General features: G+C 39.8%; 1 protein-coding gene across 5 annotated transcripts in view; it reads right to left on the bottom strand.

Moving 5' to 3' along the window:
- The window catches only part of SND1 (staphylococcal nuclease and tudor domain containing 1), a 439,060-nt gene that overhangs the window by 285,508 nt on the left and 136,395 nt on the right, over positions 1 to 17,157 (bottom strand). The gene's annotated exons all lie outside the window — the stretch shown is intronic.

Here is a 17,157-nt window from a genome sequence, read left to right as displayed (position 1 = left end):
ATGACCAAGAAAATCTCTTGTGAGAATGTAGATAACACTTTCAGTGTCAAGGAAATTTGAGTTTCATATTCACTAACTGTTTTCTACTTCCTGTTAAAAAAAAAAAAAGTGGGGGCAGAGGGCCTAATTATCATCATGCCAGTGCTCTTCTAAAAAGTTAAGGTAGCTCCTTCTCCCAGATCATATGTGGAAGTCAACATACTCCAAACAGAAGCCTCTGGGGTGGCTGAGCTCTGATCAAGGCCCGGGTGTGTCATGATCACTGTCTGATGGGAAGAAAATGACCATGAACACGAGAATCTTTAGAGGAACAAAATAACATCGAGGTTTTCTTATAGAAAATAAAGAAAATGGGATGCGTAGAAATTGCCTGGGTTAGGGGAATGCTGGTTAACACAAGGGACACATGTACAGGATTATGGATATTTTATAAAAATAGATTACAAATTAGAGATCTCTTAAGGAGCCAAGTATAACATACAAGCCGTAAAGCAGAGTTGGTGATGGCACTCAATCATAGCTAAGAATCCTTGCCAGACAGAAGATACCAGTTGCCAGTAATAAACAGGATTTTTAATAAAGACAAAATCAATGGTTATCAGAATCAGCCCTCAGAAATAAAGAAGTGTCAGTGTATTCATATTCACCAAGCAACAGTGGACATTCTATTTTCTGAGGGTAGCTACATGATTACTAAAGTGAACATTTTCAAAGATGAATTGAACAAAATAACAACACTGACCTTACATAGCCTTATGATTTGCCTCAGAACCCAAAATCCTGCACCTTATCCTCTCTCTCTCTCTCTCTCTCTCTCTCTCTCTCTATATATATATATATATATATATATATTTTTTTTTTTAAGATATGGGGTCTTACTATGTTGCTCAGGCTAGTCTTGAACTCCTGGCTTCAGGCAGTCCTCCCACCTCTGCCTCCTGAGTGGCTAGGACTACAGGCATGTGCCACTACACCTGTCTCCCTACATATTCTGAAACAGCATAGAGATAGACGGGAATGTCAGTTGGCTGTAATTCCAAAACTAGGAATAAAAGGTAAGAAACACTGTTCCAATGGGCCTTCAAATGAAGATTATGGGATGAGGTACAACTAAACGTTTGAAAATGGCTGTCTAAATAAGAATCTTGCTTTTAAGACACTCCACAGGATAAAATACCCTCAAAAGAATGAAGGAAAATAAAGAATGTATCAACAAACACCCCAATAAGAAACAGGGTACCTTCAGAGTCTGATTATATGTCTCTCATGAAGCTAGAAAGAACTAATAGCACAAGCAGAAAACAAGATACCACAGAATGATCTTGTTACTCTAACCCCTCAGAGCTAGCAGCTATTGACATCTGCAGACATCTTACAAGAGAGATATTAGAAGTCCCTGAGAAACCACAAAATAAAAGCAATTCCTGCAAATTACCAGGTATATAAAAGCCTTTGAAATCTCCAAGAGGCAACTGAGGTATGGAATGTATCCTCAGAAAACAGGACTTTAGCTGAATCTTACCTGCTTAAAAAGAACTGTCTAGTTTAGATTCTAATTTACATGGAAATATTTTTTAAAAAATAAAAATAGGAACTTTATAAACTCGTGGGCGGATAATATACAAACCAATAGGTGCTGTAATCACTGTTCATCCTGAGAAATGACATTGCATGTAGGCCCTGCAATGACTCACATTAGAGATGGAAGAGGTAACGTCAGTCATCTGTATCTCTTACCAGTTTGGGAAGGAGGCCCAATACCCACGTCTCAGCATCTGAAGATATAGCTAGCATTTTTTCAGGAAGGTATTTTTGGCTGGTTGCCAAAATTGGGAGTCTGGTCAATGTCCATTAGGAGGGAATGAAAGAGAACTTGAATCAAGTCCTTATTCTCAACCCCCATTCAGGCCTAATTTTACCTAGCCCATTCTTAAACATTGTACCCACAAAACTAAATGACCTTGGGATACTGCAGGATTTTTATAAATGAGGGAGAAATGAAGGCAGAAAAAAGAATATAAATTTATTACCACTGATAAACACTCAAAATGGTGAAGACGGTAACTTTTTTATGTATATTTGATCTCATTTTTTAAAGTGTAAAAAACAAAAAAAAATTAAGTCACAAATTATATATTGAAAAAAAGGTTGAAATGTGTGGTTTCATTAAAATTTTAAAAGTTCTGTACCGAAAAGACATAATGAATGAAGTGAAAAGTCAAAGAAAGCACTGACAGTGGGGATAAGTGAAATAGAAAAAAGAACACGGAGAGCAGGAGAGGGAACAGGGGTGCAGGGCCACAGCTGTAATGAGATCAGGGCAGGCCTCACTAAGATTACATTTTATCAAAAACTCAAAGAGGTATAGGATGCCCAGTCATCCGAAGAAAGGCAAAGATAACAGCCAATGCACGTTAGCAACAAAGGCACCACCACTGCAGCTAGAGCAGAATGCAGGAGGGGGAGGCAGCAGGAGATGAAGACACAGAGCTGACTTCACATTTGAAAGAATTATTTTGCCTTTTGTGTTGAGAACAGACACTGTGACAAGAAAAGGATAGAGCAGAGGAGACAAATTAGGAGATTATGATAGTAATCTGGGCAGGAAATCATGCGAGATTACATCAAGGCAGCAGCAGTGAGGAGGGCAAGAAGTGGTCAGAACTGGAAACATTCTGAAAGAAGACGGATGGAACGTTAGGAATGAAAGAAAAGGAGGAATCAAGAATGACTCCTTTTTTATCTGAGCAAATGGAAAGATGGCTGGGGTCATGAAATAAAATGGGGAAGATCACCAGTAGAACAGATGAAGGGAGAAGGGTAAGACCAGGAGACGTGCTAAGCTTCAGCGATTGGATACCTGAGTGGAGATGCTGAATGGGCAGTTGGGTATACAAACATGGAGTTTGGTCTGAACCAGCAAAACACGTTTGGGAGTTGTTGGCATATAGGTAGTATCTTCTAACATTAAAAGGTCATGAATACGCAACAGGAGACTGAGAATGAGCAACCAGTAAGCAGGGCGGGAGGAAAATACCAGAATGCTGTGTTCTGGAATCCAAGAAATGAAAACGAATAGACAAGAAGGAATCATCAACTGTGTCAAATGCCACAAACTAAGGCAAGCAAAATGGGAAGTAAGATTTGCACTTTGGATCTAGCTAAGTGTGGGTCATTGGTAGTTTGATGAGGATAGTTTTGGTAGAGCACTAGGGGTACAAGCCTGGTTGAAACTACAAATGGGTGCACAAGAGAATGGTAAGAAAAAAACCTGAGGACAGCAAGAACAGTTGATCCTTGAATGACATGGGTTTAAACGGTGCAGGTCCACTTATATGTGGATTTCCTCCTGCCCCTGCCATTCCTATGACAGCAAGACCAACCTCTCCTGTTCTGGTCAACAGTAGGCAATTAGTTGAATTCTGGGGGGAATAAAAAGTTCTAGGGCTGGGCGCAGTGGCTCCCGCCTGTAATCCCAGAACTTTGGGAGGCCAAGGCAGGTAGATCATGAGGTCAGGAGATCAAGACCATCCTGGCTAACATAAACCCTGTCTGTACTAAAAATACAAAATTAGCTGGGTGTGGTGGTGGGTGCCTGTAGTCCCAGCTACTCGGGAGGCTCAGGCAGGAGAATGGTGTGAACCCGGGAGGCGGAGCTTGCAGTGAGCTGAGATAGCGCCCACTGCCTGGGCGACAGAGAGAGACTCCATCTCAAAAAAAAAAAAATGTTCTATATATGAATTTTTGACCATGTGGAGGCTGCCACTCCTAAATCCCACACTATTCAAGGGTCAACTGTATATACAGTCCTTTCAAAAGCTGTGTCATGAAGGAGTACGAAGAGACTATGGTGGCATGCGCCTTCCCTGGCAAGGAAGCGGCAGAGCAAAGATAAGGATTTTGTTTTTGATTTCAGATTGGAGAAATAACAGGCAATGGTCTAGTGGTGAGCAAACAAGAGAGAGAAGAGAACTGCTAAAGCAATGTCCATGCCATGGACAGAATGGCTTTCCACAGAGCACCAGTAGTTCATCTGCAGGTATATGGATGGATGCAGATTCCAGTAGGTGGGTAGACAGACGTGGTACTCAGAGCTGGTGGGGGTTCTCTTCTGATTACTTTGATTTACTCAGTAAATAACTAACAATAAGAAAAAGAGAAATAAACCCATAGATGAATTGGCAAAAGATATAAACAGGTATTTCACTAAAGAATTCCAAGTACACATTAAGTATGCAAAAAAGTATAACTTGATAATTGTCAGAAAAATGTAAATTGAGATACAGTACCTCTATCATATTGGCAAATATTTTAAAGAATGTGGGGAAACAGGAATGCCCCTTAACCACTGATGGGACTATAAGAAGTTTTAATACTTTGATATGGTGCTATGCGGCATTGTTTGGTTAAAGGTGGTAACACACATACCTCTAACTACGAAATGCTACTTACAGGTAGGTATATGCCCCAGAAAATTCTCGTATGTGCAAGACAAGTGTAACAACATCTATATTAACACTGGATATAGTATAATCAAGCAATGGAATACACAGTAGTTTGGCTGATTTAGAGCAACACAGCAAATGGACAGATTTAAAAAAAAAAAAATTGAGCTGGAAAAGCAAGTTGTAGACTGATATAGTAAAACCCCATATAAAAGGAGACTAAAAACAGATACAAACAATAGTATATTATTCATAAAGCTATGTAAGCAGCAAAAGAATAAAAATGCACAATGGTTACTGATGTGGAATGGGTGGGGAGAGAAAGAGAAAAGGAGAAGGGGAAAAAATGGGGTTGAGGACAAGTACACAGGGACTTTCAACTGTGTCTGTAATACACAACAGTAAAAAGGAAAAATACAAGGCTCTGAAGCACACAGGGAAGAATATCAAGGCTGAAAAAGGAACCCAGATGTTTGTTATGTTATTCTATAAACTTAGATTTCTTTTTTAAGACAAAATGTTGAGGGAGAGAAAATCTCCAAAGCTGCTTTGATCACCCTTTCCCATTTCTCCCAATATTTCATGCTTTCATTCCTCTCTTCAGCAGAATAACTGGCCATTCTTTTCCTCCTAAGAAATGCACTAAATTCCATTTATTTCCTCAAAAAAAGGATACTCTTCCACAGATATATCCTTCTGTGAGGCAGTGGAAATATTTTAACTACAAACGTTCTATAGACAGGGTCAAAATCAAATTTGATTTTTATATTTAAAAGGAGACTCAACTATAATAAATGAATTAATGTGCCCAAGAGGAATTATACTCCATGACGATCTTAAAACTGACTGTTGAATTAAAATAAGAACTACAGACATGATCAGATTAAAATGGATAAGATTTCAAACAGTAAATAATGGACCAGTCCCAGTTGCCCTACCACACATGCTATTTTAATAAACAAAGGCTGCAATTTCCATTTCAATTATAACTTAAAATAGGAGCATTACCACATGCCCTGGGCATATTTACAATTAAGGACCTTTCAATTCCCTTGGCATCCAGGAGACAGAACACACAGGGATAGCCACTGTTTTATGGTCCTTAACACATACAGTAGCACATTTCTATAAAAGGCAGGTCTGATAACTAGAAAGCTACAAGCTAGCAGTGGGAGGAAGGTTTAAAATTGTAACCACCTTGGCCGAATGGAAGGTATCTTTTATCTTCCCAAGGTACCTAACTATTCCTAAAGGACCATACACAGAAGCCTCACAGATCCAAACACCTCAAGAGTTGTTTCAAAGAAAAAGCAGCTTTATTTCCAACCAGCTCTATTTCATTCTCTCCACTCAAAATACCTCTTAAAAGTAAATACAGTCTATAACAGAGACATGATCTGAGCAAGTGCCAAATTCACAGCAATGCAATACATTTAGCATATCTTCCAGGAAGCAAAGACGAAATAGAAAACAATAGAAACTGAAATCAAACTTTAAAAAAAAAACTGGAATCTACGTGAGTGTACAGGTGTGAGGTTAGAAGGAGGTGATTATGAAGATAACTACCTCCCTTAAGTGTTTCACTGCTTGTGTAGGACCCTCCAATTTCTCAATCTTTCTGACAACCCTATTTGATTCTGCTGATCCCATCTTTAAGGCTCTATTAGCACGTGTGAAAAGCACTAGAACTTAAAAAATAATAATAGTTATAGATAACTCTATCAAATAGGCTTAATACTAATAGCAGTCCTACCTGGTAAAGATCATGATCCCCCTTTTACCAGAAGGCAATTAAGGCTTACAGTTTAAGTAATTTGCCTGATGTCACATAACTAGTAATGGCAAAGCTGGGATTTTGATCCCAGGTACCCCAGAGGCTCATGGCTTGTGAGCCAGGCACTACAGCTCTTGGTTTTTGACTGCCAAAAGACAATCACTACCTGTCGGTAGTTGTCAGGTTTCAGTATGCCTAAGAATCTCGTGGGAGCTTATAACCCTGCAGACTATCAAGCCCACACCAGATAATCTGATTCAGTAGTTCTGGTGCGATTCCCACAAACGTGCTTTTTAATTTTTGTTCTTTAACACAGTCTCGCTATGTTGTTGCTCCTGGTGCAATGGCGTGACAAGGGCTCACTGCAGCCTTGACGTTCCAGGCTCATGTGATCCTTCCACCTCAGCCTCCCAAGTAGCTGGGACTATAGGTATGTACCACCACACCCAGCTAATTATTTTAATTTTTTGTAGAGACAGGGTCTTGCTGTGTTACCAGGGCTGATATCAAACTCCTGGGTTCAAGTCATCCTCCCGCCTCAGCCTTTCAAAGAGCTAGGATAATAGGCAGGAGCCACTGCATCTGGCCACCTGAATTTTTAAATAAGTAGCAAGGAGGTCTCTGGGCCACAAAAATGTCTATATTTTAGGCATTTGGCCCCATGACTTTTAAATCAAAGGCAATAAAACAAAGAGGAGGTTAGAGTTTTATTAAAGGCAGAAAGCCACCCTGGGGAACTTGATTAATGCTAAAATAGTTCAATAAAAATAAAAGAAAAAGTAAGCAGGTTAATAACAATGGGAGAATTCAATACCCCTCCAACTTTTATACAAATAAGACACCAGGAAACATTGTAGTAACAGTGACGAAACAAAATTTCCAAATATTCCTTAGTTCCAGCTACTGGAAGCCTGGGTGTGGGATCTGAGAATCCAACCAACCTGGCCATGACAGGAATGGCAAAAGTAGGCACGTCTTGTCTCCTTTCCTGCCCAAGTCCACAAAGCCACCCAGGGGTCTGGACCCACACTAGCCACGGTGATAGCAGAAAAGAAGAGGCAGTGGCAATTCCAAGAAACAGTCCTGGTTACAGATGTCTCCTGGCAACTTGCCAGTAGGAGAAGAAGAGTTTCACAGGACCAAAAGTGGGAAGAAGTAAAGCAAATTTAGGCAGTCTCATGTCCTTAAAGAGACTGACCTGTTATCTCCAGTGCACAGCATATGATTATATTCCCCAGGAACCTGCACATCCTGAAATTAAAGTACCATTTTCAAGACCATCACGTAGGAACAAAAATCTGCCTCTAAAGAGTGTTCTTCTATTCAATGACATTAGCCAACTAAGAGTATTTCAGAAGCACTTGCTATTTACTGCTCAGACACAGTAAGGATGAGAGAGGGAAGAGGACAGAGAGAAGGATAGGGAGGAAATAACAGGAGCCAAGTATGAAGTCTTTGTTCCCCCAAGACCCCGTCAGGACTTTAAATAGCTTAAAGGATCCAGGGGCTCCCAAACAATTATCCAAGTAGCAAACCATATGTGGTGCCTTCACTTAGCTACAAATACTACTGCAAGGGGTGGGGGGGGAGGGGAAGGTGAAATAAAAGAACAGCAACGCCCCTCACAAACCTAAATGTGAAAGGACGTGAAGGCTCACAAGAAGGTGGGCCACCAGCCACAAAGTGGCTCCCACACCCACTGAAGAAAATTGAAAACAAAAAAGATGCTGAGGTCCTGCCTCATCTTCCTTTCCCTGTGCAGGCACGGCTTTCAACATGTAACCGGACACAAACATTTCCCACCCTTGAAGTGCTCTGAAAGTAAAACTCTGCTCCAAGAGGGAATGAAGTCTGTGCTACTTTTCCTAGAGGAACAGTGAGGATTCAGCCAGTAAGCCTGGGATAATGAGGCAGAAAGGGCATCAAATTCTTCAAGAGAACAAGGCTTGAGTTCAGTTCTCCGGAAGGCAATGAGGAAAAGAGCTGCCCTCGACCTTGAAATCAAACATTCCCTGAATATTTCATGGCAACCAAATGACCAAGAGTAGCAGGCAGCTTGATGCTGATCTATTGGGCTCTTGACAGTGATTGTGGCCCAAACTTGGTGGTTTGCCTCGGTTTCCTCTTAAGAATCAGCAAAACAGCCCGGGCATGGTGGCTCATGCCTGTAATCCCAGCACCTATTGGGAGACTGAGGTGGGTGGATCACCTGAGGTCAGGAGTTCAAGACCAGCCTGACCAACACGGTGAAACCCTGTCTCTACTAAAAATACAAATTAGCCCAGCATGGTGGCGTGCATGTGTAATCCCAGCTACTTGGGAGGCTGAGATAGGAGAATTGCTTGAACCCAGGAGGTGGAGGCTGGGGTGAGCTGAGATCATGCCAATGCACTCCAGCCTGGGTGACAGAGTGAGACTCCATAGGAAAAAAAAGAAGAAGAAGAAAAAAAAAAAAAAGACTCAGCAAAATAAAAATTATCTGGACTTACTTATGACTTTGTGGTGAAAACCAAGCAAAATTATTTCAAAACCGTAAAAAATCAGAAACAGGCTAATTAGTACAAATTAAGGCAAGTCTAAGTTCATACTCAAGGAACATTTTGGCAAATATAAACTCCGTGAGAAAACCAAATCTACACTTTTACTGCTGCTAAAAAGCAAAGCTACTTAGCTAAGTTTTAAGGCATCTAACATAGATGTTAACAAGAGCAAAAATGTCAAGGGACAGAAGACGAGATAAGCCAAAGTTACAGCACTAATCACTTTCTGCCTTGTATTATTGTAATTTAATTACTTCATACAGGTCTTAGAGCCTCTGCCAGACTACATGAGGGCAGATCTATGAAAGAGAAAAAAAGCTGTTCATGGTACCTAGAAAGTGCCCAGCATCGTGCCACATTCCTAGAAATATCAAAATACTGAGGGGATATAATGGGGAATTCAGAAAGAACTATCTAAAAAAATTATTTTTGACAACTCAAACTCTATTTCTTGTGATTATGGGATTTAATAAATCTGGTTAGTAAATCTCAAAGTGAACTTTAAAGCGGGGGCAGCTGTATCACTGCAGCTTCATACTATCGTTAGCAAATGCATAGAATGAAGGGTGCTTATACTACACTAGTTGAATACAAACTGTTCCTCAACCTTCTGGCTACTATTACTAAATATTATTTTATACTATACAAAGATAAGTCCGTTAATGAATAAAAATTAGAAAAATTTAACTAGATATCTCCTTGTACAACTGCAAAACCTAGACCCTTTGTAATCGCTAGTGAAAAAGTAGTACTCTTGGCAGCCTGTGTCTAACGTTAGAGAAAACCCGAATTTACAAAATCCAAATAATCACTATGCTCTCTGTTGACCTGGCTAAGACTTTAAAACAATTTTCTATTCTCTCTACACCTACAAGTTTGACATAATGAATTATATTACTTATGATCCTGAAAAAACACACCCTCAATTTATTATTAGCTAAGTTAGCAGAAATCCTTACAGAACACATATAATACCATTCAGAGTTCAAGTAAAGCTGAACTGATACACTAAAAATATTTCAAGTGTGACAGTTCAACGCTAAAATAAATATAGTAAACTACCATATAAAGAGGAATATTTTCCTAATTTGGAATCAAAAGAACTAGCTTCCTCAAAAAAAATCATGAAGTTGAGATTAACCCTAAGTAAACATGGTTGCTGGGGTTGGTATATTTTGAGGTTAAACTGGAAGAAAAGAAGGAAAGGGTAGTGAAAGATCATGGAGCTCTTCCTTTGTTCTGGAAAGACTCGTCTGCAGCAATACAGGCATGAAGTTTTGGTGAATGAAATGTACTCTTTGTGTGCTGTTTAAATGAGCAAGCAGAGCTGAGAAGAAATAAAATATAATTAGTGTCTCTGTAGAAGAGCCTCTTTCTACCTAGCTAATAGTTGTGAAGATCAACTAGAAACATGAATGAACATTTAAAGTGGGAAATTCCTTAATTGGAAATGACATTTAAAAAAATCTACAAGTAAGAAGACAGAATTTAAAAGCAGTAGAGGAAAACAAGCAGAGAGAAAGAAGCCTTCAAAGACAAAAGTAGGCCTGAAGGTTTTCAAGGTAATGGAAACCGGTACGGTAACTGGTGGCAGCAGGGACCAGTATATCACAACTGGCTATGCCCTTCTGGCACTACTTTCCTTTTCATTGGTAGCTCATAATTAACCAGTTGGCCCCAGATCATGTTTTCTAGTAATGGAGAAATCTTCTCCCACATTTCTTACTGTTCATACCCAGGCTAAAAATGGACAGCCAATGCCCTCAGTAGAGACAACCCCGTTACTTAAAGTACAGGCACCAAGCCAGATGAAACCCATCCAGCACAGGGATGTGCCACAAACCCTCCCACAGTTATAAAAGAGGGGAAAAGAACAGGAGGAAAAGAAAATAAATCTCTGACAACAGGAAACCAATTTTCTCTGTAACAGACAGCAGGAGCGGGTGAGCCCATTCAGAGGATAATATCATTTTGTTAGAAAAATGCTTCTTTGTGAATGTCTTCCTTTCTTCACCTTATTAAAAAACAATAATTATTATTAAAGTTTCTTCTTGGAAGAACACAGAAGGGAAAATGAGGCTGAATATGACACCATTATTTAGCTGGTGCCAGTGGAACCTTCGATTGAGCCAGATTTCCAGTCAAATTTGTGCAATGAATTGTGGTGCATTTCAAAACACAAGACTGAATTACGTAAGTGCACGCAGAAAGGTCTCCCTTTTAGACACTGGGTTTCTGCTTGGTTGCTGCATCTCTTCAAGGTCTAAATTAGGATGCCAAGTCTAGTGCCACATATTTCATCCACCAAATTCAAAGTATTCTAAGCCTGTGCATAAATATTCAGTAAAATGAGGCCTGTACCTTTTCAGGACAGATATCAGTCTAACCTTACAGAAGGAAGATGACTTTCTTTTACTGTACAGTCTACTTGACATCAATCAGAAAACTTCAACATTTATCACCCACTACTACCATGGAGAAATATGGGCAAATAAACTTAAAAGAACTATGAACAGCACAGACATGTAGATGCAATACCCAGCTGGCATAGCAATTTCATTTTTTATATATATATATATATAGCTTGCCTTGCCCTACTGTGTGAAGGGACCGTTACAAACTTGAAGCCACACTCAGGAATTTGTTGGGGTTTTCTCCAGCTGGTTGCACCTAGTGAACAGGCAGGCAAGTCACAGCACACAGAACAGTTAGGTGAGGGTAGAGGGGAGGAAGGCAACAATGGGGAACTTCTCCATCTATAACTGTGGTTGCTGTTCACAGCTGTTCCGTCTGTGGGGAATGACATGGGACGTGAGACTGGTGCCTTGATCTGTGAGAATACAGTTTTATCTCCTCCTTCATGTAATGTCACCCTAAATACCCTTGTCCTTCCAGCCATAAAAGAACTGAAATGGTGCCTATTTAACAAAGTTTTTATGTCAATCCTATCACCATCGCATTGTGACAATGACACCCTTACCTTTCCTACTGCTGGCACCCTAACTCCCTTAACACAAAGGGTTGGCACCATTCTAAATTTCTACAATTCATTAAAAAACAAAACAAACACCACTAACTATTTGAGTGGTGCTATGTGCTTGCACGTTAAACATATTAATTCTAATCCTCACAATAGCAAAAAAAGCTGGAATTATGACAGCTTTACTTCACAGAGACCTGAGAAGTTAGGTGCCCAGAGAAATAACATGCCCAATATCACATATGTCAGAGCAAAAAGCTCCCACAAAGATCTGTCTGCCCCAGAAACCATCACAGTTTCTATCATCTGCTTCCCAGTTGCTGTGGTAGCAAGAACTGGCAGATTACCCACTGGCTTTTCACTCACTACACACAATGTCCCCTAGACCTGAAAAGGTCAATTAATTTCAACACGTAATACATGCTTGCCCACCCTGGGAAGCTCACCAAACTGGAAAAAGTTGGATCTAGTAGTTATGCTAGTTATGAAGCTATTGTCATGCAGTTTCAAAACTGATCATTCTAAACTTTTCCTTGGTGACGCTAGAGCAGGGAACCGGGCTCCAGAGCACAACTTCTTCCTCCCAGCAATGGTAGCTTGTTCCAGTAGCAGCAAGCCAGTTCAGCTTGCTGCTTTCCCAACACTCCTAGAAATAGGTTATCACACCTCCTCAGATTCACAAGAACCAATCAACTGGCAGCACTCCTGGGAAGTCTGGGTCCCAAGATCCTGGAGTCCCAGTCCTAGTCTCTAAGCTTAGAGACACAAGCATCAGTTAACAGCAGTCTATGTCCCCAGCTTCACATAGTCTCCCTCTAAATTTCCATGTTTTTATATGTTTTCTTTTCTTATTCCCCCAACCTTAGAGGGCAGGAGGTACATCTTGTAGTTATTACCTCCATGCTACCCTTAGGGTTCTTTTTTTCACCTTATTAGTATTCCCACATCTAGCTAATCATTTCTTACATTATGTTCTCTCTGTTAAAATAACTGGTGTGCTTTCTGTCTCCTTACTGGATCCTGACACCGTAGCTAAAAGCACCCTCTCTTGCAGTTCACAACTGGACAAAGAAAAGTGACCATCAGATAGCAGCAGTCCACCTCTCTTGATAAACAACACTCTGCAGAGAAAATTCCCTCTTACCTATTCCATACCACCAGCTTCACCCTGCCTGCCCCCATATACCATGACCACCTACACTGTGCAAATATGCACAAAAGATCCAATAAAAAAGGAACTAGTACTCATAAAGAGCTTCCACAGTTAAAATATGTGATGACTGAGAAATGCTTACAAGATTCAACAACTGGTAACACAAAGAGAAGACTTTCAAGTCACAGTACGTGTCTAATCCATGGAATGTGCAAGATATGAAAATTACACAATAAGAGAACAAAATAACCTATAATTTTTTCTACCTATAATATGCTGTTGAACACTCTCATGGATAGTGAATCATTTTGTGGTTTTCAAGCCCAACCACACAGGAAAGCTGCATTCATGGCTTTGTAAATTGCAATCATGATAGAAATGGAAGACTAAAGTTAGCTTAAATGTGTCAGCGTGGTTACTATATTGCATAAAATGGTATGTAAATAAAGTAAGGGTTAAAGGAGATGACAAATCATGGGAGGCCCAAAATACCAGCAAAATGTCATTTTTCTACTATAGCAAGATGAAAAAAATCCCAGATTTGTTATCACATATTTTATCATGCAATGTTTCTGAATGAAGTCTAGGAACTTCTCTTAAGCCAGCTGTCAAAAATAAGTGGAGCTGGGTGCATACCCAGGGCTAGGAGAAGGGGAAAAGGGAAATTACTGTTTAATGGGGACAGAGTTTCAGTTTTGTAAGATGAAAATGTTCTATAGGTATGTTTCGCAATAATGTGAATATACTTAACATTTCTGAGCAGTAAATAAAAATGGTAAATATGGTAAATTTTATGTTATATATGTGTTACCACAATTAAAAAAAAAAAAAAAAACAGTAATGCTGGGCATGGTGGCTCATGCCTTTAATCCCAGCAGTTTGTGAAGCCAAGGCACGTGAATCACAAGATTCACAAGAGTTAGATGTGAATCACAAGAGTTAGAGACCAGCCTCGGCAACAGAGTAAGACTCTGTCTCTGCAAAAAATAAAAACAAAAATAGTTGGGTGTGGTGGCATGTGCCTGTAGTTATAGTTGTCTGGGAGGCTGAGGTAGGAGAACTGCTTGAGCCCAGGAGGTTGAAAGCCCAGTGAGTGGAGATAGCACCACTGCACTCCAGCCTGGGGACAGAGTGAGACTCTGCCTCAAAAAAAACAAAAAAGAAAAAAGAAAAAGAAAGGTAAAGCTCATTTCATTCAGTACTCTGCTGATCTCTTTAATCTGGGAGAAGCATCAGGAACACTATCAAATTCAATTTCCACATTAATATAAGAATATTCAGATATAAAATACTGATCTTTGGTTAACTGCAAAGATACTTAGTTACTATTTAACAATCAAGCATGCTAGCCCAGTTCTGCTCCTGACAACTATATTCCAAACTGCTTGCTGAACAAGCTCCACGAATGGATCTTATGGTCCCCTTTTGATGTTGTTTCTCCTGCCTAGATGCGACTGCCACAGCAGTGTGAAATATTTTGTTGACTCAGATGCCAAATATTCTTCAAGACATGCTGGAATGCTGCTCACCGACTCCAGGAAGCCTTCTGTGAATTTTCTAATAAAATATCCTGTATTCTCATAACACATCTAACCCAACTCAGTATGTATGCATCTGACATCCCACAGGTGATTACAAGCTACCTGAAATTAAAAACAGCATCTTGTTCACCTTTTTGATACCACTATGCTCATTTAACCCTCAAAGCAATTCAAAAGAGTCAGCAAATACTACCTATATTTTCATTTATGAAGAAAAAGAGGCTCAAAGAAATTGAGAGACCCTTGGCCACACCACTAAAAATAGCAGGAGCAAAAGTTGAACTCGAATTTAACTAATTCCAAAATCTATGGCCAATGGATGCTATCACAGGGCATCAAACAATATTATGATTCCTCTCTAACAGCTTAGACTTTGAGCATCTTAGACTTCCTCTCTAACAACTTAGACATTCCTTTTCCTCTCCCCCAAGCACTCAGCTCCTTGTCCTAGAAGAGCAGATTGTGTGTAAGGAGAAGGGAAGACAGGGAGCCTGAGCATCCCCCACACAGCACCATCCTCTACTCTGGAGATATGTACAAGGTGACCTCCTTACCCGAACCCAAACTCTGCCTCACCACTCGATGACAAGGATGCTGGGCGGCTCCAAGCAAATGTTGCTGAATGCAAGAAATCTCTCCAGGGTCACTGCTAATGAGAAGCCAGAACATCACGCCACTTAGCTACAGAATGTTCACCTAATTAATCTTACAGATTTGAACAAAACCCAAGACCAGGAGGTTATAAGAAAAAACAAACAAACAAATAATTCAGAACCACTAGCCTAACAATCTACGTCACCACCTCTATATTTCTAAATATATGAGGTTTGACATTGAAACTAATTAGAAATAAAAGAAAAGGCTGTAATTTAAAAACACAAATATTTCTTTCTGAATGGTTTAATGGTAATACATGGCCACCACTATTTCTTTTGAGGATACTCCTCTTTTTCCCTTGATTAAGTTCTATTCAGCTAATTTTGATCCAATAAAAGTGTACGGCAAAGGACGAAGGATCAACAACCTAAACAAAATGAGGAATCCAAAGAAACACATTCTACCTGGGCAAATGAATCAGCATGCTATCAGGCCCGAAAGAACTATCGTGACCATGTAACAAGTTGAAGATGAGGCTTTAGGGAAAACCAACCTGCATGCCTTTTAATTGCAGTGTGCTAGATTTCCTTAAAAGCAGACACGTCTTTTGCCTGTTTGGGTGCTGCCAGCATGCTGAAGACCATGAATGTTTAGGTTACAATTAAATACGGAAACAATGCCATTATGTAGGATAGTCTTTCTACCGCAGTGAGAAACATGATATTTTAGCTATAAAAGTTCAATTATTTGTCTCACATTAATTATGAACTCAGATTTAATCAGACAGGGCTAGGCTCACATTTATACATGTGTAATTTATGAATTTTTTAAAAAGGTTTGGCAATCGATTTGAGTGTAACTAAGGGTTATGTTTAAGCTTCTTACCTGGGTTAATATACTGACAGACAATTGATAGAACTATAAATCTACCATTAACAATGAATCATCATAGGCTGTTTCTTGGCGGCAATACACTGGCCTACCTCAGAGAATCCAGTAGAGGGGGGAGACAGACAGAGACCACTGCTGGGGGCAGCGTGGAGGGGCAGATGGCAGGCAGAGAGGCCTGCACACATATTTGCCTAAGCAAGTGTGAAGTCTTTCTGGGTAAAACTCCATTTGTTAAAATGTATGTGCCAATCACTGGAGATGCTGGTTCTCAAGAGAGAAAAATTAGAAGACAAAGCTTAACACATAGACAAAAGCCTTGTAGGATGAGGAAATATACACAAGGTACTATAAGAACAGAGGAAAAGAAGTGCTTAAATTCTTGAAAAGGTCAGATATGCTTCATGAGATGATACTGAGCTAAGTCTTAAGGATGGACGACCACTGGCTAAAGACATGTGCAAAAGTATGGCCCATTTAAGAAATAAGCGGGCAGTTGAAACTCTAACGAAAATGAAAACGAAAAAGGAAAAGAGCCAGGAGAATCAGGGCACCAGTGATCCAAAAGAGAAGAGAATTTGAAGAAGGAAGATACGACAACAGACTTAAAACATTCGAAGCGATTTCTGAAGACCAAAACATGCCCACTGGAAGCTCAGCAAGAGCAGTTTCAGTCAGATTTTAGTGGGTCGCATGGTTGATAAAATGTACATGATTAATGTACACGAAATCTTCCAAGAAAGAATGGCAGCTAAAGGCGGGTACTGGGTCAGGAGAGAACATGGATTCTGTTTAAAAAGTGAAAATCAACTTTATTAAATGAGTAAATTAAAAGGTAGAAAAAAGGGCAGCTGAGGGCATTTCTGTCACAATACAGAAAGACTAGATTATGAATGATTCATAAATACTCTATTCCCTAATCCGCTAATTACAAACTGTATGATCTGGGAATCACGTATTTATCTCCAACAGGGACTCAAACTTATTCATCTCTGTAGCCTCCAGCATCTAGTACTGAGTCTGACACATGGTACACACTCAATTAATGTTTGTTGAATAAAATTACTTAATCTCTCTGGACTTTCATTTCCTTCTCTAAAAAAAAAAAAAAAAGAGAGAGAGAGAAAGGGTTGACTAGATCTAAATGATGTTCCTTCTAACTCTAAATGCCCACCGGCCTGTAAATGTTACGTAAAATGGGTCAATTCCCTATGATTCCTGGAAAACATGCCACATTGT

This window comes from Macaca mulatta, chromosome 3 (assembly GCF_049350105.2).
Source record: "Macaca mulatta isolate MMU2019108-1 chromosome 3, T2T-MMU8v2.0, whole genome shotgun sequence".
NCBI lineage: Eukaryota > Metazoa > Chordata > Mammalia > Primates > Cercopithecidae > Macaca > Macaca mulatta.
Note: the sequence above shows the minus strand (reverse complement) of the source record. Positions and strands in the feature narration are given on the sequence as shown.